The 24,465-nt window shown below is 40.6% G+C and overlaps 1 protein-coding gene across 7 annotated transcripts in view; it reads left to right on the top strand.

The window, feature by feature from the left end:
* MKLN1 (muskelin 1) overlaps nucleotides 1-24,465 on the top strand; it is a 377,184-nt gene that overhangs the window by 29,561 nt on the left and 323,158 nt on the right. For 2 of the 7 annotated variants that reach the window (XM_074193673.1, XM_074193676.1), the window contains exon 1: nucleotides 21,092-21,355. The gene's annotated coding sequence lies outside the window, so the exon portion shown is untranslated. Of the gene's footprint in view, nucleotides 1-3,818; nucleotides 3,955-20,488; nucleotides 20,644-21,091; nucleotides 21,356-23,417; nucleotides 23,510-24,465 lie in introns of those variants that run through there. The other 5 variants (XM_074193677.1, XM_074193679.1, XM_074193675.1 and 2 more) reach the window with 4 other exon arrangements.

The following is a 24,465-nucleotide window of genomic DNA, read 5'->3' as shown; positions in this document are numbered from 1 at the left end:
GGACTCTTTAATTTAGAACTAGAAAACCTAATTCACATTTCTGAACATCTCAGGCTTCTACTCTTTGTTTTTCCAAATGACTTTCATTTGCTAAAAATTTAAACAAATGGAGAAAAAAGAAAGAATTAGGATTACTGACACCCACATTATTCCTTGTCCCTTGGTAGAGGAAGAGCAAACATGACCTGGGCTTTGTGAATAAATTTATCTTTGGTCCTGCTATAATTTTTCCCCATCTGTAATCTTAATCATTCCTGAGATCTTTGCTAAACTTTCTCCTAACCTCCAAATGTCTGTCATCCCCACAGTGGTTGGATTTTCTGAAGAAGGTGTCACTTAGAATACGGATATTAAGTCAAAAGCTATTGAATTTAGGCCATTAGCCATACCTTGTAAATATTTATATCTTAATGTGATGTCTTTGGTCCCCAAAATATTTAGAACAAAGACTATTCATACTCCATCAGGGAGTGGTCTTCGGTGTTGGAATAGAAGTCTTATTCATATGTGACAATAAACTGCTAGTCTAGGATTCAACCTCCCAATTTCTACCAGCAACTCCTAAATCCATTGATATGCCAGTACTGTTGAGATCTTTTGACTTCATTCTCAGCATATCAATAAAGATAAAAAATTTGCTCTAGAGAGGAAAAATATTTAATACAGAATATAAGGATAGAGACTAATGGATAATTTTTAGGTAAAATAGTAAACATGCTAATCTAGTAAAAATTGAACTAATAAGCCTATAATTTATAGACCATCAGGGAATTCTTTAGTTTAATAATATATCCATCCCCAAGAATGGATTTGCTTTCCATGTAAGAAAAATGAAGTCCTAAGCAATAATCCTCTGATCTTTGGGTGGGTGGGGGGGGATTTTTGTAAGGTAATGGGATTAAGTGACTTTCCCAAAGTCACACAGCTAAGTAATTAGCTGGGATCAGATTTGAACTTAAGTCCTTCAGATTCCATGGCAATGCTCTCTCCACTGCATCACCTTGCTGCTCAACAATAATATATACAACACACAATTTTTCCTATAAACAGAATGGTCCTGTACTACCTCTTCTTTTTGGACATTTCTGGGGTGGGGGGAGAGAAGGGGGGGAGGGGAGAGAGAGAGAGAGAGAGAGAGAGAGAGAGAGAGAGAGAGAGAGAGAGAGAGAGAGAAAGCACTAAGTGTAGGATGGGGAAAGGAACACAACCATCAGGTTCCTGGTTTCTCTGCTCATTCACAGTGATAAAGCATGAGAGCAGGGGTAAAAGTAAACTTCATCAAAAAAGATGCTTCTATTAGTGTTAAGGGAAGAGAGCAAGAGGAAGAAAGTTTAAGGGCACAAACTGCAAAAATTATCCTTACTCTTGTTGAAAGTAGTTCCCATGCTTAGTCATGTCAATCATGTGTTTCTTCTTAGCTTCCACCTCTTTCCATTTGATGGTCTGACTGATTATGTTGGATACAATGCCAATCTGCCTTAGAAGCTTAACTACTAGAGGTCAGTTTGAAAAGGAGGTCCAAATCTGTCTTCCAAATTCACAGTACTGAATGAAATAGAATCTACTCTATATCTATGAAAGGAAACTATGACCCTTTGAGAAGTATTTCTCTATTGCAGGGATGGGGAACCTTTTTTCTGCCAAGGAGCATTTGTATATTTATAATATCATTCACAGACCATACAAAATTATCAATGTAAAAATTAGCCTGCTATATTTGGTCAAACATTTAATTAATTTACCCTTAAAAAGCTCCTAGATGTATTGAATTTCAAGTCCCACTTGCAATTACCATGACAGTACCAGATCAAATGATTTTGAGGGCCAGATGTTCCCCTGCTCCTACTATAGTACAAGAAGCTAGTGTAGGGAGAGACAAGCTCTCTGGGGACAGAATGGGACTATTTGAATGAGGATAGATTCATCTCCATTCAAATAGTCAGAAGTTATACGTTCTTAAGTATGGCATTGCAAGGGCCACTATCTGGGAACATCATAATATTACCCCTTGGTAGGTTTACTTGCTACCCAAGTCAACTGGTAGGTTAATGCTATCCATGAGCATGCCTACTTCATTATCAAAAAACAAAAAGAAAAAGAAAAGAAAGTGAGGGTATCTCTAACATTATCAATATCAAAACAAAGTACTCATCCAATCATCTTGCTATCTTAGGTAGTGGAACATATTAAGCAGAAAGGGAATATGATGGCATCGATAGAATCTGAGCCTCAGAACCAAGAAGATTGGGATTCAAATCAGACTGGCTCTCAGACAAGGGACAAATTATTTAAACTTTTCAGGACCTCTGTAGTTGCTAAAAGGGTTCTAATCCCCCTTGTAGGGAATCTTTCACTGGAAGTTCCCTACTCTGATGAAATAGATCTGGAACAACACAACAACAAAAATGTGAACTTGGTGAATTAATCTCTACAACAGAGGATGCTACAAATTTTTGCAAGGAACCAAAGAGGGAATCTCTAATGGGGAATTCCTCCCCATTAGAAAGGGGAGACATTTTTGATTCACCTCAAATGATTCCCCATAGATGACTACCTATTGTATGTGGCAGACTGACATAATTTACAGATTTCCAGGTGAATTAAACCCTTGAAATGAGAAGAAATGCCCCTCTGAATTTCTACCTTAGGTTTTCCCAGGATCTGGGATCTCCTTAACTAATTAGTTCAAGGCCATGATAATTGAATGGGGGGTCCTTTTCCAAGTGGGGGATTTCCTATGATGTCATGGAAATGCTCAGCATATCCCAGAAATGGGAGTCCTGCCAGGAAAGGCTGAAGTGGAGAGGAGGCTTGGCCTTCGGGGAAAAGGGCTGGTGTCATTGAGGGCCGGAAATATCTGTTCCAGCTGGCTGCCTAGTAATGGCAGGCCTCTTTCATCAGCTGATTCCTTGCATCAATATACTTTTGACCCAGGAAAAGAATAAGGATATAAACAACAGAGGCTTCAGTGATTGTCAGCAGTGGAAGTCTGGTCTGGGGACTATGGCCCAGACTCTGACCCACTGGGCCAGGTGTCCTGGTCTGTCTCAATTGAATTTAAGAAGTGCTGGAACCTGGGCAGCATCTCTTTCCATACACTGCAACTAAGCAATTATCTTCCTCCTCCTTTCTCCATTCTCCCTTACCCTTTTATCATTCTTTTCTTAGTTCAGTAAAGATGGGGAGATGGTTCCTTATTCCCTCCCCCCCCCCCCCCACCCCCCAGCTATTGGAACCTGCCTTCCAGCTTGTGCTGGCTCTGGTCTACCACGGTTTTATAATTGTCTCTGGTTAAAATTTAAATAGACGTGTTTCAGCCTGAGAGAGGAAAAAATGTAAACAAGCCCTTTCTGCAGTATTTCAGAACTGCTGACTTCTAGTGCTTTCAGTTTCTGCGCTGGGAGACTCATTCAGCTCCTAACAACCAAGGAATTGAGAAGTGCCACAGGCCTGTCTTTTGAAAGGAGCTCTGAATCCATTAAAAGGCTTCTATGCTTTTGCATCATTTAAATTATTGGAAATCAGCTTCTGTTAGGGGACATCTTTCTGGTGAGTTGAGGGAGACTTATATGAGACACCTTCACAGAATCATAGGCTTTAGGTAACTGGAAGGAGCCTCTGAGAAGGTCAATGCAGTGACCAATTATAATTCAAGAGGACCCACGATGAATCATGCTATGGACCTTCTGTCAAAGAAGTGATGGGTTCAAGATGCAGAGAGAGACACATGTGTTTTTGGACATGACCAATGTGAGAATCTGTTTTGCTTGACCATGTATATTTATTACAAGGGTGTTATTTTTCTTTTTTTTTTCCAGTGGAGGGGTGAGGAAAGAATGACTAGGAACAGCGTTTCTTCCCCCTTCTCCAAATGAGGAAAAAAACAAAAGGAAGGTCAAATAAACAAGACAACTATTAAAATTACATGTTGAATTTATATGCTTTAAAAGACAGGTAAGTACAATTTCAAATGTAATCCTCTTCTTTTTCCATAATATATAGTGAGATGCTTATTTTATTTGATATTCATTAAGTTCCTAATGAAGCAACAAGAACAACAAAGAACCTCAGAAATAATCTAGAACAGGAGTTCTGAACCTTTTTTATGCCATCATTCCCTCTGGCAGTCTGGGGAAACCCATGGACCCTTTCTCCAGATGACTCAGAGGAGAAAGGGGGGCTAGTGACTTTGCCCAGTTTTTTCTCACTTAAATCCAGTTCAGTTGTATGTCATGGCATCAACTACCTGATGTCATGATCCTCTTTGAGAATGAAGGACAACAGTGGACCCCTTCCCAATGCATAAAGCATATAGAATTACAAAGGAAATCAATTGGATTGAAAAACAGTTATCTAAATATTTTCTAAAAAATAAGTTCACGGACCCGATCTAGTCTAAACCCTCATTTGATAGGGGAAGAAAGTAGCACTTAGAGGAAGGGAAACGACTTGTCTAAGGTCACACAGCCATTTCATGGCAGAACTGGGATTTGAACCTAAGCCTCCTCATGCTATTTCCACTTCTCCACTTTGTTTCATCTCTGTGCCATCCAGGCTTTCTGAATAATTTGTGGAAAGAACTGCCAGTTCTTTCCCTGCTGAGATTTTTATTGTCGTTCTATCCTCATGAAAAATGGGTCTGTATATCTGGTGAAATAAAGGCAATAACTAAAACAACAATAATAACAAAACTCTCAAACCCTGGAGAAATCACTGATTCAGATGGCAACCTCTGCTTTTCTTCCTTCTTTGTGGGTCTGGTATGACTCAGTTGTTTCTCTAAAATTGGGGGGAAGGGTAGTTCTCATTGTGGGGGTGGATTCCTTCTATTATCTCACCTGAGATGTAGATTTTTTTCCTCCCCTGAGAATGGTCTATCATCGGTTAGTTCAGGGGGATAAAGAGCTGGGTTGAATTTTATAAATGCAAGCAAACTCCTCTACTTTCTCTGTACTTACCCAGGAGTAGTCGGGCTCCTTTTTGGAGTCCCCATCAAGTACATTTTGCTTTTTTGTATAATATATTGTTTTGTTTTCTGGGACAAGGATGGACTCAGCAATAAACTGGAAGGTTTTTGGAGACAAGGATGTGGTCAAGTTTTTTGCCTTTATGAAAGGTTGGCAGTACAGTACAGATAGATGAACTGCTAAAAATAGCTTTTGATTCAGAGACTTCTTACCTCTGGTAAGGAGGAAAGACACATGAAGTTTATTTTCTAATTATTAGATCAACAGAACTTTTCCTTCAGTGAAATAACCATGCATGATGAAAAAGTTTCTTCTTACTGGTTTATAAAGATTAGTCTTCTACCAGTAAGATTGAATTTGCCTCAGATCCAATGTAGCAGGTAGGCAAGGGCACCCATACACCTCTAGATAATTTTTAAAAATTGTTCTGTTTGAACATCTATGCCATCTTGATGATCATTCCATCAACAAAAACGAAGTATTCAAATGAACAAATAAAAGTTAAAAGTGATCTTACAGCAAGTGATATAGGAGAAAGTTTAGGCAATGTGAAAAAAAAACCCCAAAAGAATGAAACTATTTTGAATGAAACTATATGAAACTAGTCAATGAAACTATTTTTTAAAAAAGTAATCATATATAAAGCCATAAGGTACAGATTGTTCACATTTTGTTTTGAAAAGGTATATAATAACTTTAATAAAATGATAATATTACTGTTCTGGTAAACTAACAAGTAATCTTAGTGCCTTCTCAGACTTTACCAAACTTAACATATATGTACACATACATGTTGCTTGTGGAGAATTGTTTATAGGTGGCTCTCTTCCCTTAGACTGTAATCTCCTTGAGGACAACAACTGATTTTTTTTGCCTTTCTTTATAACTACATTGCTTAGAATGATCTCTGGCAGGTGTTTTTTTCAATCTTGTCTGACTCTTCCTGACTTCATTTGGGTTTTTCTTGGCAAAAATGCTGGAATGCTTTGGAGTTATTTACTTTTCCCTCACCAGCTCATTTTACAGATGAGGAAACTAAGGCATGCAGTGTTGAGTGATTTGCTCAGGGTCACATAGCTACTAAATGTCTGAGAGAAGATTTGAATTCAGGAGGAGTCTGGTACAGCTCTCTATCTACCATACCATCTAGCTGCCAGTGTTCATAGGTGTTATTTTAATAAATGCTACTATTTTCTGACTGTTCAGAAAAGCACAGGGGATAGTCATATGTAATGACTGAGATTATCTGTCACCTTTTATCCCCCATGAAATGTTACAAGATCTAGGAAAAGGCAGTGGAAAGAGTACTGATTCTAGAGTAAGGGGATCTGGGTACAAATCTCATCTCTGACACTTAATATCTATGTAAATTTTCACAAGTCACTTAAGATTCCTGAGACTTTGGTTTCCTCAATTGTAAAATGAGAAGATTGGTCTTTGAAGTCCCTTCCAGTTCTAGATTTATGACTGAGACCTGAAGCATTTGTGGAACATGGACAGGGATCCCACAGGACAAGAAGGACCATAGAGATGGGTTGCCATTTGTACCAAGGGGAAGGAATGCCCATTTTGATGAGACCACAGATACAGTTTTGAATCTTCAGTTTACTTCCGTGATCTTTTCTAGTCTCTTTTTCTCAGGGAGACCCTGAAACCAGGAAAACCATTCAAATATTGCTTCTGACACATATTAGCTGTTGTGACCCTGGGCAATGCTGACCTGCATTAGAAGAGGGGGTTTTCTAATCCAGAAGTTTCCTATATCAGTGAAACTATCCTGTTTTGTTTTGGTTTTATCTTCTGTTCAGGGAATATTCCTGTTTAATTCTCTGAAGGGGAGGGAGCAGAGTTACTAGTTGCAAAAGAGGAGTCCAGCCTGGATAGGGATTGTCAGCTCCATCCTCCACTCCTTACCTGGCTCTAGAGCCCTGACCTACTTACCATGAACACTGGAGAAAAAATATTGACCACAGGGAGCCACTGGGATAGGGTTAGGAATGAAATATGGATCCTCGGCAACAATCATATGAGCCTGAGATGGAAGCTAGAGGGAGTGGGGGCAGTGGGGGGAGGCAGGAAATAGAAAAAGGAAGATAGGAACATCCCATTTCCTTGTCCCTCCTGAGACACATCTGGTAACTTTTAAATCTTAAAATACAAATTAAATGTTAAAAAACAAAACAACTTACAAGTAAAATAATAGAATAATGTTTTTCATTAAAAGGGATGGCTTTAATATTATTCTAACTCAACATATTTTAGTATAATACCATAATTTGGGGTTTTTTAAAAGTTATAAACTCTGAGGAAAGGCCTGAGGTAAGTTTTGATGCTCAGTGGCTCCAGACACTCTTAATTCAATCCTGACTTATACCTTGTGTAGCTGGGGCAAACCTCAGGGTTGGGGAAGATCCCAGGGATGCCTTGGTAAGGTTGTGACTGAACAAGTTCTGGATGCCACTACCCTTATCTCTGCAGTTTGCCCTCATAATGGGGTGGAGAACCCACTGGTGGTGAATGGGTGGTTTGACTAATATTCTGAGGGATAGTCATATGTAATGACTGAAACTATTTTTTTAAAAAGTAATCAAAACAAATCAAACTTCAAACCCTGAACAAGTGCCTCAGTTTCCCCAACAATAAAATGAGAGAGTTGAACTTGATGGTCTATAGATTCCTTTCCAGATCTAAATCTCAGATCCTGTGCTCCTTATCGTCTACCTTTTCTGTCTTGCTCTCAGCTTCTACTAACCTATAAAGATCAGGGTGGTTACTTTCTCTGAGAGGAAGGGACTCTGGCTCCTATCTCTCATTCCTAGCTTTCTCACCCTACCATGGCCATCGTTGTTACCCTCACTATGGCTCTGGGTCTTGAAAACTCAAATTCAGCATAATCTAGTCTACAACAACAACAGCTGCAGAAGCAATATACATTTAATTTTTTAAAAATTTAATTTGACATAGTAGGTGCTTAATAAAATACTAACACATTTATCATTTGGTCACCCCTCGTGGTTTTTTTAACAATCTAAGCTTTAAATTATATTAATTTGTTTTACAGAAACACACACATATACATATATCTATATATATTTCCCATTGGATTTCCCCCTCTGAAGTTTCCTTTTTTTTTAACCAAGAATCTGACCTTTAAATTGTATTTGCTTAATTTTCTTGTAAGTATAATCTGTCCTCATTGCCCTCTATTCCCAATTTGATGTTTCTTCTAAAGCACTCAACAATAACTGTGCTACCACTGGGAGAAAATTGAAACTAAGAGCTTGGTTGCTGGCCCAGGCCTTGAGGCTAAGTAGAAAGAGAACATGTGTGTGTGTGTGTGTGTGTGTGTGTGTGTGTGTGTGTCTGTGTCTGTGTGTGTCTGCATGTGTCTGCGTGTGTCTGTGTGTCTGTACTCTCAGGTGCATTTGGTCAGGGTAGAGCATTTGCATCCACCTGCATCTTCAGAGAAGACAAAAGAGGAACCCAAATGGGAAGTCAGAACCTCAAAGATAAGCAGAGATGGCTCAGAGATAGGGCTGATTGCCATACCTCTAACAAAAGAGTGAGAAAGAGAAAAGGAAGTTGAATTTGAAGAGGAAGAAGGTCAATGTCATATGGAAGAACTACAGATGCCACAAAATGAAAACAAAACATACAGTTCTTATGGGGATGGGGACCACCAATCATGCTGCTGCAATATGTTATAGCAAGGTATACTACAGAGGGCAGGGCAGCATTTGTTTGGACTGTTCCATTACAGATTACATACAACCTATAGAGTGCCAGACTTGGTGGGGAGGGGGTCAGGGTCAGAAAGACCTGCCTCTCTCTCTCTCTCTCTCTCTCTCTCTCTCTCTCTCTCTCTCTCTCTCTCTCTCTCTCTCTCTCCATATATATATATATATATATATATATATATATATATATATATATGTATGTATATATACACATATTTATTTATTTATATATAAAAGTTTCAGACAATTGGCCCATCTCTATTTGTGGAGGGAATTTCTTATACTTATAAAATAACAGTTCTGCCCTGCTTCTTTCTCTCCCTGCCCATAATCTATAGCAATTTTGTCTATTATTTCTGTGTGTGAAAGAAGTTTTCTACTTTAAAATCTGTGGGAACGAGGCTCTGGGATAAAGATAAAAGCTGAAGCATATCTTGTTCTTCAGTGTTTGCAAAGACTCCTTTACAGAATTATCTCTCCCAAGTCCTTCAACCCAAGAAGTGAGTATCACAGGTATCCATTTCACAGATTAGAAGACTGTGGTTGAAAGCAATAAAGTAATTTGTCCATGTTTTACCCAGTTAGTGCCACAGGCAGGATTTGAAATCAATCCATCCTGATTGTAAGCCCATTAATCTACCCTGTGTTTTAACTGAAGAACAGTTAGCTTTGTGATCATGAGCAATTTTAATGCATACTCCCTAAGGATGATGAGATGATTGAGAATGTCAGAACAAGACACCTAACCCTAGGGATGCTATTAAAATGGTTGAGTCTCTAGTTCATGTCGAAATATTCATTACATTTACCAGAAGTACAAGGGTGGTTTTCATAATGATTAAGTCCTTACAACTGCAGAAATGTGTAATTTATAGAGGAAAATTTTTTTTTGTTTTAAAAATGGAAATACCACACTAGAACAGGTTGGTTAACTAGAGATTGACTGAGTTTCCTTTGAATATACAATTTCATAAGTTGGACATAGACATATGAATTAGCCTTGTATTTTTCTTCTTTTTGTCCTCTTTGTCCCCTCTTTTTTTTTCCTTTGCAAAAACTTCTTTTCTAAAAGGAAGCTTCAGGACCTTTGACTGTTTTCCTTTTATTCCCGGTTTTAGCATTCTTGGAACACATATAGAGAGGTCTGTCATGGGTACTGAGGAACATGCTGTTCCTGACCTGTGGGTGTTTCCACTCAAATGAAGAAGATGAGATGCAGAATGTCTCTCTTCTTTGATCTCCTATAATATATTACCTGTACTTCTTCTTTGGAAGTCATCCCAGTTTGCTTTATATTTGGGTTATTTATGTACATGTTTTATTTCTTCTGTTCATTCCTTGAAGGCAGAACTCTGGTACATCTTGGTGACCTCAACAAGCCTAGCAGAGTGTGTGGCACATAACATAGAAGCTAAATATATGTTTTTCCATGAGTCAAATGACTCATGGAACCCCACCCTATTAGGATTGTGGGGTGGAAGAAGATTGCCTTTAATGTCCCATAGCTGTCTCTTTCTGGGCTATAATTCCATATCCCCTCTTGTGTCTTCCATCACTGCTCAGTCAGCAAACCAGATAGTACATATATATTTTTGACAGAGAGTTAGGGAGTTTTGTATATGTACTATCTTAACTTAATATCTTCTGATTTTAAAAAAATTCTAGGCACTTTCTCAAAGGTGGACTTCTAAATGAGGAAAAAGCAGGAGGATGGAGAAAAGGAGCAAAGTGAGAATATTGCTTCCTTTGTATATGCATAGTAGGTGTTAAATAAATATTTATTGGAATGCATGAGGATCTGAATGAGAAGCACCACTAGATTGGCCTAAACAGCAAACTGACAACATGCTCCAAAACAAATTTGAGTTTCATATGGTAGTATAAGTTATTTTTAATCCCAAATGGTTCCACTCAAGAGCCCATCTAGGCAAAGTGTGGTGGATGCTGATAAAAGTCAATACTATACCAGAAGCCAAGTAACACCTGCCAAGGCTGGGGTATAAACTCAGTGTATTTTGCCCTGAACTCTATTTACCCCTCTGTGTACCAGACAAGTTGCTCTAATTCTGACCATTCCACTTAACCCTTTCTCAAACTGCTCCTGGTGTTTGCTTAGGGATTCCCTGTAGACTGCTGACTTTTACCTTTCTTGATCTGGGTCCCACTTGAGCCTTAGTTTTGCAGTGTTCTTCCAAGATTGGTAAATCAAGTGAGTGAATAACTGTGGGTCCTTTATGATATAATAGAAAAGAGCTAGACAATATGAATAATATGGAACTATATTTAACATGATTATATATATGTATAACTATTTAGATTACTCTGTCATGGGAAGGAGAATGGGAAAGGAGAGAGGGAGAAAAATGTAGAACTCAAAATCTTACCAAAAAAATGAATATTGAAAACTATCTTTACATGTTGTCCTTCATTATTGAAGAAAACCATGACATCAGGGAGATGATGCCATGACAAGCATATGAATTGGATTTGAGTGAGGGGGTGCTGTGCTAAGTCTCCAGCCTCACTTTCTCCTCCAGAGCCATCTGGGTCCAATAGCCAGATATGAATCAGGATGACTGGAGATGGCCCTGAATGAGGGGCAGTTAGGGTTAAGTGACTTGCCCAAGGTCACCCAGCTAGTAAGTAGCAAGTGTCTGAGGTCAAATTTGAACCCCCATCCTCCTGAATCCAAAGTCAGTGCTCTATCTACAATTAAGAAAAAAATAGAAGATAAGAAAAAAGAGAGATAGATATGAAGCAAAGGACCTGAATTCAAATCCTGCTTCTGCTATACTATCTATATGGGCAAGTCACTTGACCTGTCTCTGGGTCTCATCTTCCCCATTTGTAAAATGAGAAGGTTGGACTAGATGAGCTCTAAATATGATATAATTATTTTCCACTATGATGCCATAGAAAGATGTAGACATGAGAACTTTTTTTTGCAAGGCAATGGGGTTAAAAGTGGCTTGCCCAAGGCCACACAGCTAGGTAATTATTAAGTGTCTGAGGCTGGATTTGAACTCAGGTACTCCTGATTCCAGGGCCGGTGCTCTATCCACTGCACCACCTAGCTGCCCCTGACATGAGAACTTTTAAACTATTTCCTACTGTTTTTTATTTTCACAGGGGAAAAAAATGTACATTTTAGAAAAATGTAAATGTATTAATAACTCATATTTATATTAGTAAGCATGTATAATACATTATCCCAGTTAAATCTCACAATAGCCTAATGAAATAGGAAACTGAAATCTAAAGATACCTTTCTGACTGCCCCAAATAACACAACTAGCAAACTTGGAGGGGTCAGACACAAACCTATGTCACTGATTCTCATTCTAGAGCTCTGTATGCATGCATATATACAAACTTGTTCACATATTTGTGTACATATGTATCTATATATATATATGCAAATATATTCAACAATTTAGTGCTCTATTTAGTTCTACAGCCACTTTATTCATTTAGGAAGAGAAAAAAAATATCACCTATAATTTGGTTTGCTCCTAAAAATATGTTTGATGTATTGAATTTTAGATTTATTCTGAAAAACTTTGCTGAATTTATATGAAAATGATATAAGTTGTTTACAAATGGAGATGAAAATGGACTATGGAAACTCTTATGTTTGGAAATGTAAAGTCTTGAATGGGGGAGGTGCAAAAAATCAACTATAGGACAGGGATAAAATACCTTGAAAGAGAACATTGTAGATACTTAGCCTGGAAAAGAGGATGCTTAAAGGAATATGATTGTATTATTCAAATATTTGAAGAATAGTCAAATGGAAGAGGAATTAGAAGGGTTCTGGTTTGCCCTAAAGGGCAGGACAGGACTAGGAACAGTGGGTGGAAACCACAGAGAGACAGTTTTTAGTTCAATAAAAGGGGAAAGATGATGTCTATTATTTCTAGAAACAGTAAGTTTTCCCCTCTAGAGACCTTCAAGCAGAGGCCTGATAGTGATAGTGATTCTTCAGGGATCTTGGAAAGAAGATTCACATTTTAGGTAGAGATTAAATTAGAGGATCCCCAAGATTATTTCCAGTTCAGATTCTTTATTTTCTCATCTGGATGTCCTTCACAGGCTCAAGAAGATACAGAAAGCACTGATATTCAGAAAAGGATTAAAGCTGATAGATAATAAAGTGAGGGAGAAAAACACTCCCATAGAACTATCTGAATATAACTTTTACTACATGTTCTGTAGCCCAATCATTCTCATTGTCTGAGCTGCTGTAATCAGCAGTTTCTGCTGGCCTCCCAATGCTTCATTTTAGTCTTTTCTCAGCCTTCTGAAAATGGAAGACTTTCTGAGAACGATAACAAGCTCCTCTCCCCTTTGCATATTACTGTATTTCTTCATTTAATGCAAGTATTTACAAATGTAGGCCAATTTCTTCCAAATGTAAACCAGTTTTTCCCCATTAGATGCTGCAGAAAATGAAGAAATATTTTATACACAATTCTGATTTTATTAACATTATTTATTTCAAATTTTATTTTCAGTTCCATATTTTCTCCCTCCTCCTCCTTCACCCATTTAGAAAGTAAAATTTACAATACTCATTATACTTACATGGTTGTGTGAAAACATTTCTGCTTAAGCCATGTTCTGACAAAAAAAGGAAAAATATGTTTTAATCTGCACTCTGAGTCCATCAGTTCTCTATCTGAAAGTGAATAGCTTTTTATATCTTGAATCCTTTGAATTTATGGTGGCTCACTAATCAGTTACTAAGTCTTTCATAGTTGTTTATCCTTACAATATTGCTATTATTATGCAAATTATTCTCCTGTTCTGCTCATTTTGCTCTGCCTCAGTTCATATAGATCTTCCCAAATTTTTCTGAAACCAACCCAAAAGAAAGAGAAATCTGAAACAAGTGAGAAATGAGTTTACTTACTACATTGTAAGAGGGATATCTTTTGGAGGTACAAAGACCAAGTAGCAATGTCTTCATCTTAACTATATTGTTCATCATTCAGAAATTCTTTCAGAAATTGTTCCCATCTTCTAAAAGAAATCCTAGGCATAGAACAGGAAGGTTCCTACCTTTCACAGTTCTTTTTTTTTGGGGGTGGGGGTGGGGGGAAGAGGGTTTGCTTTCTCTGTCTAGGATATTATACTTCTAATGATGCCCCATCTATGAACATTATTTACCTTGTATTTTAAGATGGATGCTTTAAAAATCAGAGAAGTGGAAGACGCAGTGACTCTTGAGTTGTTTAATCTCTCTGTGCTCCAGTCTCTTCATTTGTAAAATAAGAGAGACTGAATTAGAGAAGATTTCTAAGGCTACTTCCAATTGTAGCATTCAATGAGTTCATGAGTCTCTAAGTGTCTGGACTCTCCAGATGATTCCCATAAACAGCCTCCTTCATCTGGGCATTCTGGGAAGTGCACTATCCCTGATGGGATAATCACACCAAGAACACATATTCAGAGGAACAAATAGGAATGTGGGTAAGATAGATGAATGAAGTTTGCTTCATAATTTTTTTCAGTGGTAGAACTGTTCTGAGATTTCAGGTTTTACAGTCCTAGCAATACTTCCTATTTTCTGGTCATGAGAACTGAAGAAGAATGTATCTATTTCTTCTGGTGATACAGAGAATTTTCCTCTTGCCAGCATACCTTTCTCCATTGTAACTTAACCATTTTTTTAAGGATTGCTGCCATGTTGGTTTGCACTACCCTTGAACCAGACAACTTTCTCTGCTTGTCTTCATCTGTCTAAATAAAGCTAACCTACATTTGCTGTCTAATTCATTCTGATGCTTACTGATGCTATTTAAAGCATCCCTTAGGGACTGGTGGAAAACAAGATGCATTACCACAAGTAGGAAATTTTCACATTTTTTTTTTTTTGGTCATTAAGAGAACCATAAAGAATTGAGTTTCCCTTGCTTAGGATGTGAAGGGCAGAGGAGTTCTTTACATGTGTGAAGAAGCACACTCCATCTTTCTGCTCTGTGAAGTGTGACAATAGCAACATACCTGGAAAGTCTTTCTCTTAGGTTCTCTCTCTCTCGATCTCTCTCTCTCTCTCTCTCTCTCTCTCTCTCTCTCTCTCTCTCTCTCTCTCTCTCTCTCTCTCTCTCTCTCTCTGGGCTCCTGTTCGGTCTTATGTAGTTCAGACTTCCCAAAGATTAATTGCTATACAGAATGGATTTTCCTCTCTGCATTCAACTATTTGTTTAGCCCATTGTGGGTTTACTTTCCGCTCTTTGGGAACAAACAATGTTGTTATTTCTTACCACTGAAATGAGTTCTCCAAAGGGTGGAGACTCAGAACAGATTTCAGAGGTAAACCTAACAAAATCCAACTGACTGCCTTATTTGTGAAACCTTCAATGTGGTGACCAGTTGGGTAATCAGACTTTGGGGGAGCTCTTGGATTGTGCTCTGTTTTGCTTTATTTTTCAGGCTGACATTTTAAAGGAAGCTAGTGCTCTCAATTTCCAGGGAGGGGAGTGAGACTTTAAACAGGGAAAAGGAACAATGGAATGGAATGATAAAGAGAACCCATTGGAAGACTAACATTTGCCTAGGTACTCCTGGACAGTTTAGGTCTGATACTTTTCTTGTTCAGAGCTCATATTTATGTTGCTCTGTTGGCTTAGTAAGAAAGAGAGCTGAAATGAAAGCGTTATTTAACCATTAAAGTCTTGGCCCCATTATTGTCTTTCAGGGTACATGTTTATCACTGTCAGTCACAATTTTCAAAGTCCAACCCAATGTGACCAAAGTGGAAATTATGACTGCCTCAGGTCTGTTCTTTCAAAGTATCCCCTAGAAGAGTAGTACATTGCCTTGGGCCATCACTCTCAGGAAATGCAGTATAAAACTTCAGGTTCCAACAAGTTATTTGCCCAGAAAGTTTAAGAGAACAGACAATGAAGTTTCCCAAAGATGCTAAATGATGTTTCCTTCCTTCAAAGTGGCATAGGAGAGGCAGCTTCATGTAGTGGGTCAAATAAAAAATTTTTTAAAAAAATCCTGACCTAGAGTTTTTAGTACCTTGTTCAATCTGTTTGATCAGTCAACATTTATTAACATTTATTAAGCATCTATTATGTAGCAGGCATTACACAAAGAAGCATATGACAGGCTCTATCTAAAAGGAACTCACAATCTACTAAGGCAGACAACATGTAAGCAAACATACAAATAACCTACATACAGGATAAAAAAAGAAAAATTTAACAGAAAGAAGGCACTAGAATTAAGAGGAGTTAAGAAGATGACATTTTATTTGGCACTTTAGTTGAAACTGCTAACATTTTTAATGATGATTAGTTTTGTGAAACTTTTTATTTTTCAAATTTTTTTATTTTTTATTATAGCAAATGACTTTCCAGGAGGGCAAAAGGAAAAGGAAACCTTAAATAATGTCAGTGATATTAAAAAAATAAAAGAGAGATACTGGGGCGGCTAGGTGGCACAGTGGATAAAGCCCTGGAGTCAGGAGTACCTGGGTTCAAATTCAGTCTCAGGCACTTAATAATTACCTAGCTGTGTGGCCTTGGGCAAGTCACTTAACCCCAATTTGCCTTACCAAAAAAACTTAAAAAAAAGATACCAATAAAAATTAAAAATGTATACTAATTGTAAATATATATTTATAATACCACTATAGTTAAAAGGACATAAAGACATAAAAAGAGGAACGTATAAACAGAAGAAATTAAGTTTCTAAAATGGGAGAAAGTAAAGGAAACTCACCATTAAACAGTGTTTCTGAAATAATGAGGTCCCTTTCCACTAATGATCCTTCTTAGCATCCACTGAATGGAAGGGATGAGGCATGTTTTGTCTGTGAGGAATATGGGGTTTAGTGATATATTTGCTACTTAGCTAAGTAGGGGTTAAAATGTAGCAACATGGGTTCCTCCTCATATGTGAGCCCCCAGAAAACTTCTCTAAGTTTGATATGCTCTATGGGTGAATAACTATTCAAAATATAACCAACCACCAATGTGTTTACTTTTATTAGTCAACTAGAGAACATATTAATTCAAAGCCAAAGATATGAAATCAAATAGCTTAGTAAATAAAGGGACACAAAAAGAATCCCCTTAATGCACATATGGGTTATACTTTGTTATAGGTTACCAGACAATAGTACACAAAGAATACTTATGATCAGAGAAGCTATGTGAAGAGCTCATATAAAGTTACCACATAAGGCCAGGTCTTTTGAACATTATCCAATTCCTCTGCTAACAAGACAATTCTTGAGGAGCAGGAAATAGGGTTCATTGAAGAAGTGCCCAATGTGTGGCAGAAAGAATGAGTTTCAAATCTAATCCCAATCCTGATCAGAATTCATGGGCTAAAGTAGGTGGACATAGCCCTTGTATTATGACCCATTGCTCTTGTATGCACATCCTGAGTCACAGCCCCATACTCATCAGAACAGTGCAGTTGCTGTGGATACTAGTCCTAACTCTAAACAATATCTCATATACTGCCTACCACTAATCTAGACCTGCTACACTGGGTACCAGCAGCACCTGCCTGGCACAATAGAGAGAGGTTTGCATCTAGATTTAGGAAGCTTTAGGTTCCTATTCAAACTCAAACACTTACTAGGTATGTGACCCTAAGCATGTCTCTAAATTTTTTTTTTGCCTCAGTTTTCTCATCTGTAAAATGGCACCTACCTATTAGGGTTAATATGAGGATCAAGATAATTATTGAAAAGCAGTCAGTACAGGATCTGGTACATAGTAAGTTCTATGTAAATATTATTATTTTATTGTAGTTGATGATATTATTTCTATTATTAGCCAGAAGGAAATGTCACTCAAGGGCCAAGTTATTAGCATTGCAATAACACTTACCATAGTCAGCAGTTGCTAGGCACAGGTCAGCAAGACTAGGAGAGTGATGAATTGGGGGAGCAACACAACAAAACTCTAAGTGATGAAAGTTGGGAGGGTCATAATTCAAGACTGGAGACTACCCATGTGACCCTGGGGTCAGAAACAGAAGATCTCAATTGTAAGAAGACTATAAGGGGCTTTTAGCCTTTACTATGGATGAAGGTTAAATCTTCTTAGGGATAACAAGCTATGACCCAAGGTCTTATTGGCTGGTTTTGGGGGTTGTTGGACCAAAAATTTCAAAGGGGTGCCTGAGGGTGGAAATACTCTTCAGTACTCATTTTTCTAACCACATATCAGATGGGTGTGGCATCTTCACCTTCCTGGCCACCAAAGAGACATTACAGCCTTTCTGGAGAGCATAGTGTCCCCCACTAACTGCAAGATTAAGTTAAAAGAAAGCTTTGGGGTTATTCACAGAACTCTAGTATCATTGGATCACAAAGCATTACATATATGACAAGGGAATGCACGTAAAGGAGAACACAAAACCCGAGTATATTTATGTCACTGTTACAGGACAATTACAGTGTCCTTTAGTGAGGTTCTCATGCTGCTCTCTGCTACCATGTGCTGGACATCAGCTAAGAGAATAGTCTCTGGGGAAACATATAGTCTCTTCAGGGCTCTCTAATGCTTCCTATTAGAATGCTGTGCCTAGAAAGTCTCTCCCTGACAGTGAGAAGTAAAATTGTTAATGTAGGGTCTAGGTCTATAAGTCATCATGGACAGCTAAGTGGTATAATGGATAGATTGCTAGGCTTAGACTCTGGAAGACTCATCATCTTGAATTCAAATCTGGTTTCAAACACTTACTAGCTTTCTGACCCCAGGTAAGTCACTTAACTCTGTTGGCCTCAGTTTCCTCATCTATAAAAAGAACTGGAACAGGAAATGGCAAACCACTCCAATATCTTTGCCAAGAAAATTCCAAATGGAGTAACAAAGAGAAGAATGGGATACAATGAACAACAACCACAAATGAGTCGTCACACCCTGCCAGGGAGTCAGCAAATTCCATCAGAAAGATCCAGGCATTACAGCTATTCTTTTGACTATTCCCCCTCCCCCCTGCTCCTGGAATACTAGGCCCTTTGTCCCAGATAATTTAATAATAATGATGAAGACAATTTAAAATTAAATTTATATTAGATTTATATACATTAACTCTGAAAAAAAGTTCCTTTTAATTTCTGTTGAGATCCCTATTTGTCAGCCTGGGATCCTAAACCCTACTTCAGAAATTTTACTCCCCATCCAAACCTTTAAAGAGTTGAGATTGCCCTCATTCCCAGACTGCTCCCTGATTGACATACAAATAAAGAAAGGGAAAAAACAACAACAAAGGCCTAGGTAAATCAGGTAGGCAAACCACTGTCATCACCTGTTTCCAGTTCTTTCTTTAGTCTCTTAACCTCTCAGTAAATGAGGAGAGTTGAACTAGATGAACTGTTCCACTCTAAATTTAAAGTCCTAGGATTCATGATTCTGCACACCAGCCCATGATTTTTATGCTTTGTTTTGGTCAACACAAACCTTGTCATTCTCTTTGCAGTAAGGAAACAAGGTTTTTTTCAAAAACTATGCTGGGTTTGGGTTAAGAATATGTGACCTAGATTTCAAGGCCTTTGGAAAACTTTGAGTCATAGAGATACATTGGAGATAGAAAACTGAATGAAATCATAGAGGTTTAGACCCTTTGAGATTGTTTTAGTTGGACTACACCAGAAGGCAGACAACCCAGATCTATGGACACTGTTAGTACTTTTAGGTTGTGTTGATGAAATATGCAGTACAATATTCAAAATGAGCTTGGGCCACACTTCGATCATTCCAGTGAGTAAAAAAAAACAAAACTAGAATACCATGTTCCTGATTCTAACCTCTTTCTCCTTATTCATGATCTTACTAGCTTCTCTCTTGCTACCACATCCCCCACTTGCAAACATTTTCTAGAGGGCCAGGCCATCAACATGCATACCATTGATCACATGGCCTCCAGGCAAGAAACTACGGATGGGTCAACCAGACCCTACATTGCAAAAACAACTCCAAGAACATATGCAGAGTATGGCAGGTTGATAATGTGATTTTAGCACTTATTCCAGATGTTATGTGTCAGATACCCAACTGAAGCCAAGATGGGGCTGACAGGTGCTAGTAAGGTAATGCTGGGTCTGAGAGGAAACCCCTTCTAAGGATAGGAAGTAGGATGAAATTGAAATAAAAGACAAGAATAAACTGTGGGTCAACCCAGTTTCTCAGGAATGCTAAAGTTAGAGGTAGAAGCCAGAGGGAAAGATGTTTTAAATTGGGGGAGTCTTCTTGAAATTAGGAGTTTCACACTTTTGGGGTATTGGTGAAGTGACAGATTTTCTAAGTTAGTCTTTTTGCCCAGATCCCTGAGGGAAGAAGTAATAGCTGCTTTATCAGAACTGGGCTTGCCTGTATGAGAGTTGACATAGTCATCCCAGAGTATAAACTTAATGTATATTTTGCTCGCTCATTAGAAGGTAAGGTTCTTGAATGCAGAGACTGCTTCCTTTTTTTTTTTTTTTTTTTTGCAAGGCAGCAAGGCAGATGGGGTTAAGTGGTTTGCCCAAGGCCACACAGCTAGGTAATTATTAAGTGTCTGAGACCAGATTTGAACCCAGGTACTCCTGACTCCAAGGCTGGTGCTTTATCCACTACGCCACCTAGCCGCCCAGACTGTTTCATTTTTGTCATTATATCTCTAAATCTTAGTCTAGGTCCTTGAGTATAGTTGTTATCTAATATTATTGGACTGATTGTTGGCACACATTCCATGCTTCTGCTTTGTGCTGGTGTATAGACATTCTGTTTGTCCTTTGTTATTGAAGAAGACCATGACATCAGGGAGGGGATTCCATGACAAACATAGGAACTGGATTTGAGTGAGGGGGTGCTGTACTAAATCACCAGCCTCACTTTCTCCTCCAGAGTCACCTGGATCCAGTGACCAGATATGAGTCAGGACAACTGAAGATAGGTTAAGTGACTTCCCCAAGGTCACACAGCTGAGTAAGTATCAAATGTCTGAGACTGGAATAGAATTCCCATCCTGTTGCCAAGGTCAGTGCTCTTATCTACCTCACCATATAGCTGTATATAGGCATAGTCAGGGACTGGTGAGTGAGTCCTGAGGACTGGACCTCTGAGGGGTTACCAAGAATTTGCTATATGCCTTTAGACTTTTTTTCCCATAGTTTCCCACCCTGCAAAGTGATGATTATCTCTGGTCAAGCTTTTATAATTAAAAAAATCTCAATTTGCTAGATTATTTATGTGATATGCTTTCAAGTCTTTAAAAGAAAAAAGGGGTTAACCACTTATTTATTGACTGATTTTAAGTAAATAGTTATGAAGCATCTACTATGTGTCAAATGGGCAGTTAGGTGATATAGAGCATCAGCTCTGGAATCAGGAGCTGAATTCAAATTTGAACTCAAACACTTGACCCTTACTAGCTGTGTAACTTGGGCAAGTCACTTAACCCTGATTGTTTCACATCTAGGGTCATCTCTGGTCATCCTGATTCATATCTGGTCACTGGATCCAGTTAGATCTGGAGGAGAAAGTGAGGCTGGTGACAGCACAGCATCCCTTCACTCAAATCCAACTCATTTGCTCGTCTTGGCAACACCTCCCTGATGTCCTGGTCTTCTGTGAGAAAGAAGGATAAGCATCTTCATCATCATGTACTGAGCTGGGAATATACAAAGAGGCAAATGAGGTAATGCCTGCTCTCAAGCCGCTTATAATCATCCTTGTCATTGTAGGATATAGGGCCATATTCTAGGAGGAATTTTGCTTCCACAGATGGTGCCAAATAAAGAATTGATGGAGTAGTAACCCATAAGTCTGTCCTGTGCTATAAGGTTTATAGTCTGAGGCCCCAATTTTTGGGTTGGAAGGCCCAAACCAGCCAAGACCTGATCAATCTCACTGGGTCATAGCATGGTCACCTCACCCATATTAAATTCTCCACCCAAGGAAAAGCAAAAGTTTCATTATAATAACATGCAATATATGTGAAGGCATGATTGAGGAGATATATAAAGAGGGGAGGGTAAAAAGAATTGTAACCTAGAGAAACCTGGACTGATCCTGGCTCTAATGGGAGGAATAGGATTAACTAGCAGTAAATAAGCTTGATCTTGCTTCTGTCAAGTGTGGATGCTTTGTGGACTCTCTCCCTGCTTCTTGCTAGAATCCCAATAAACACTTCCTTCACTCCTGTTTAAGCTTTGTTTCTTGGGGGGGGGGTTGACTGATCCCCATTTCTCACAGTAATTTTTGCGCTGGGGACATGCAAAGAAGCTAATGAGGTAATGTCTGCCCCCAGTGAGCTTACAATCAGCCTCCTCATCACCATCTCTGCGCTGGGCATCTACAGAGGGCTCAATGAGACCATGCCTGCTCTTTTGGGGGATGGGTGACTGGTCCCCATTGCTCACATTCGTCATTTTTGAGCCGAACATAGACAAAGAGGCGAATGAAGCCATTCTCATCATCATCCTTTGGGAGTTGGGGAAATACAGAGAGGCAAAAGAGAGAATGGCCTGCTCTCGAGGGGCTTACCCTCCAAAGAGGAAAAAGAGAGCCCCGGTGGCCCTGTTTTCCCGGCCCCGCCGGCCCGCCTCCTCCTCGGGCGGCAGCCCCGGTCCCGGGAGGTCCGCGCCGCTGGAGGCCATGTAGCCGGCTCCCCGGCTCCCCTCCTCCCCCGGGCCCCGGGCCCCCGGCTCCCCTCCTCCCCCGGGCCCCGGGCCCCCGGCTCCCCTCCTCCCCCGGGCCCCCGGCTCCCCTCCTCCCCCGGGCCCCGGGCCCCCGGCTCCCCTCCTCCCCCGGGCCCCGGGGCCCCGGCTCCCCTCCTCCCCCGGGCCCCGGGCCCCCGGCTCCCCTCCTCCCCCGGGGCCCCGGGCCCCCGGCTCCCCTCCTCCCCCGGGCCCCGGGCCCCCGGCTCCCCTCCTCCCCCGGGCCCCGGGGCCCCGGCTCCCCTCCTCCCCCGGGCCCCGGGGCCCCGGCTCCCCTCCTCCCCCGGGCCCCGGGCCCCGGCTCCCCTCTCCTCCCCCGGGCCCCGGGCCCCGGCTCCCCTCTCCTCCCCCGGGCCCCGGGCCCCGCGCCCCCAGGCTGCGCTCGCAGTCACGCCGTGTCCCCGGCCTCCCGGCTCGCTTGAACATTTGCTCCTTTGAGTAATTTCCTCCGCCGCCCCCGCCCCGGCCCCGCGAGGCTCGGGCTGATTCAGCCCATGAGTCAGCCCTTCATTAGCCGGACTCGGAAGCCTTATCCGCTGGATCTCTGTCAACTCTTCTCTATTAACTGGTTTCCTGGCAGCCCGCGGCTCCTCCCCCCTCCATCCCACCCCCCATCGTCCACACACACACACACGCACATACACATACACATACAGACACACACACATACATACATACACAGACACACGTTTGCTGGGGGGCCATACCTCAGACAACCTTAAGGACAGAGACTAGAGCCCCCCTCCCCCGCCCCCCAGGAGGGGCTCCTAAGGGCACAGGCTGGCAGCCCTGCAGAGGACTTTCCCCCTCGTCTCCTGAATCTGGCCCCAGCCGCCCTGCACTGCCAGGGTCAGGGTTGGCGCGCCCGCGGCGGCCCCGCAGCCCTCCTCCCCGCTGCCCTGCCCCGGCGCGCCTCCCCTTCACCTCCCCCGGGAGGCAGGAGCGGGTCTTCCCAGGCTGCCCGTGTGCCCCAGCTCCCTCCCGTCCTCCCAGCTCCGGCTCCCAGTCTGCGGCAGCCCAGCCCCAGCCCCGCCCCCAGCCCCAAGTAAGAGCTGCAGGCTGGACTGAGAGCCAGGACTCCTGGGGTCGCTTACCATCACCGCGTCCCCCACCCCTTCCCCCCACCACCTTAGGTAAGTAACCCGCTCTGTGGCTTTTCTTGTCTTTATTTTTTCCTTTTGTGAAATTTGGATGAAGAGAACCTGATGAATGCCCTTTTGGTGCTTCTTTAATGCCGGACTTGGAAGAAATGAGAGAAAATGGTCATGTCAAAACAAGTGGTACTAGCAGTTTATTATCCTTGTTCTTCCTCTCCTTGCACACACACACACACCCCATGCTCACATACACTCACATACACATACACCCCTCAGACACCCACTCCAAACTCATTCACACACACAAAATCCCTATGCTACCCCCTTATACACACACTTCATACGCGCACATACAAAACCCCCATACACACACACACACACACACACACACCCCAAATACATATTCCCCACACACGCACACACAACAGCAGGTTTGGTACTTTAATCAACTGGAGGTGACTAGTTTTGAGAGAATCAGAAATAAGGAGTCAGAAGCAGAACCAACTCAAATCATTTATTTGTAGGCCTTAGGCAAAATGTGACAATTGTGCCCCCTGTGTATTAGTTTCCACCAAAGCTTTTTAAGCCTTCACAGTAATACATGTGACTTACTACAAGATAAATACCCAAAGGGATTGGAAGTTTTAGGCATTTAAAATATGCTCATTTATAACAATTTTTGTAGTCCAATTTGTTGGAATCTCTGTTCCAACAAGATTGGCAATTTCTCCAGGGCAGGGTGGTCCCCGTTAGTAAACCTCTTTTATCAATGAAGATTCAGAACCCTCTTCTACTTTAAGGAGTTTTTGTGACTTGTGATCTTAAAAAAGTTACCAATAGGCAAAGTCACATGGCCAGGATCATGCACAGTCAATATAGTCAATATAGATGAGAAACAGTTCCAGAACCCCAAGTCATCTTAACTTTCAGGTTCAATCTTTATTCCCTTTCCCATGTTACCTTTCATAACCCTCCTGTCTTCCCCCACCAAA

Source organism: Macrotis lagotis, chromosome 7, assembly GCF_037893015.1.
Source record: "Macrotis lagotis isolate mMagLag1 chromosome 7, bilby.v1.9.chrom.fasta, whole genome shotgun sequence".
Taxonomy (NCBI): Eukaryota; Metazoa; Chordata; class Mammalia; order Peramelemorphia; family Peramelidae; genus Macrotis; species Macrotis lagotis.
This window is presented reverse-complemented; position numbering and strand designations above follow the sequence as displayed.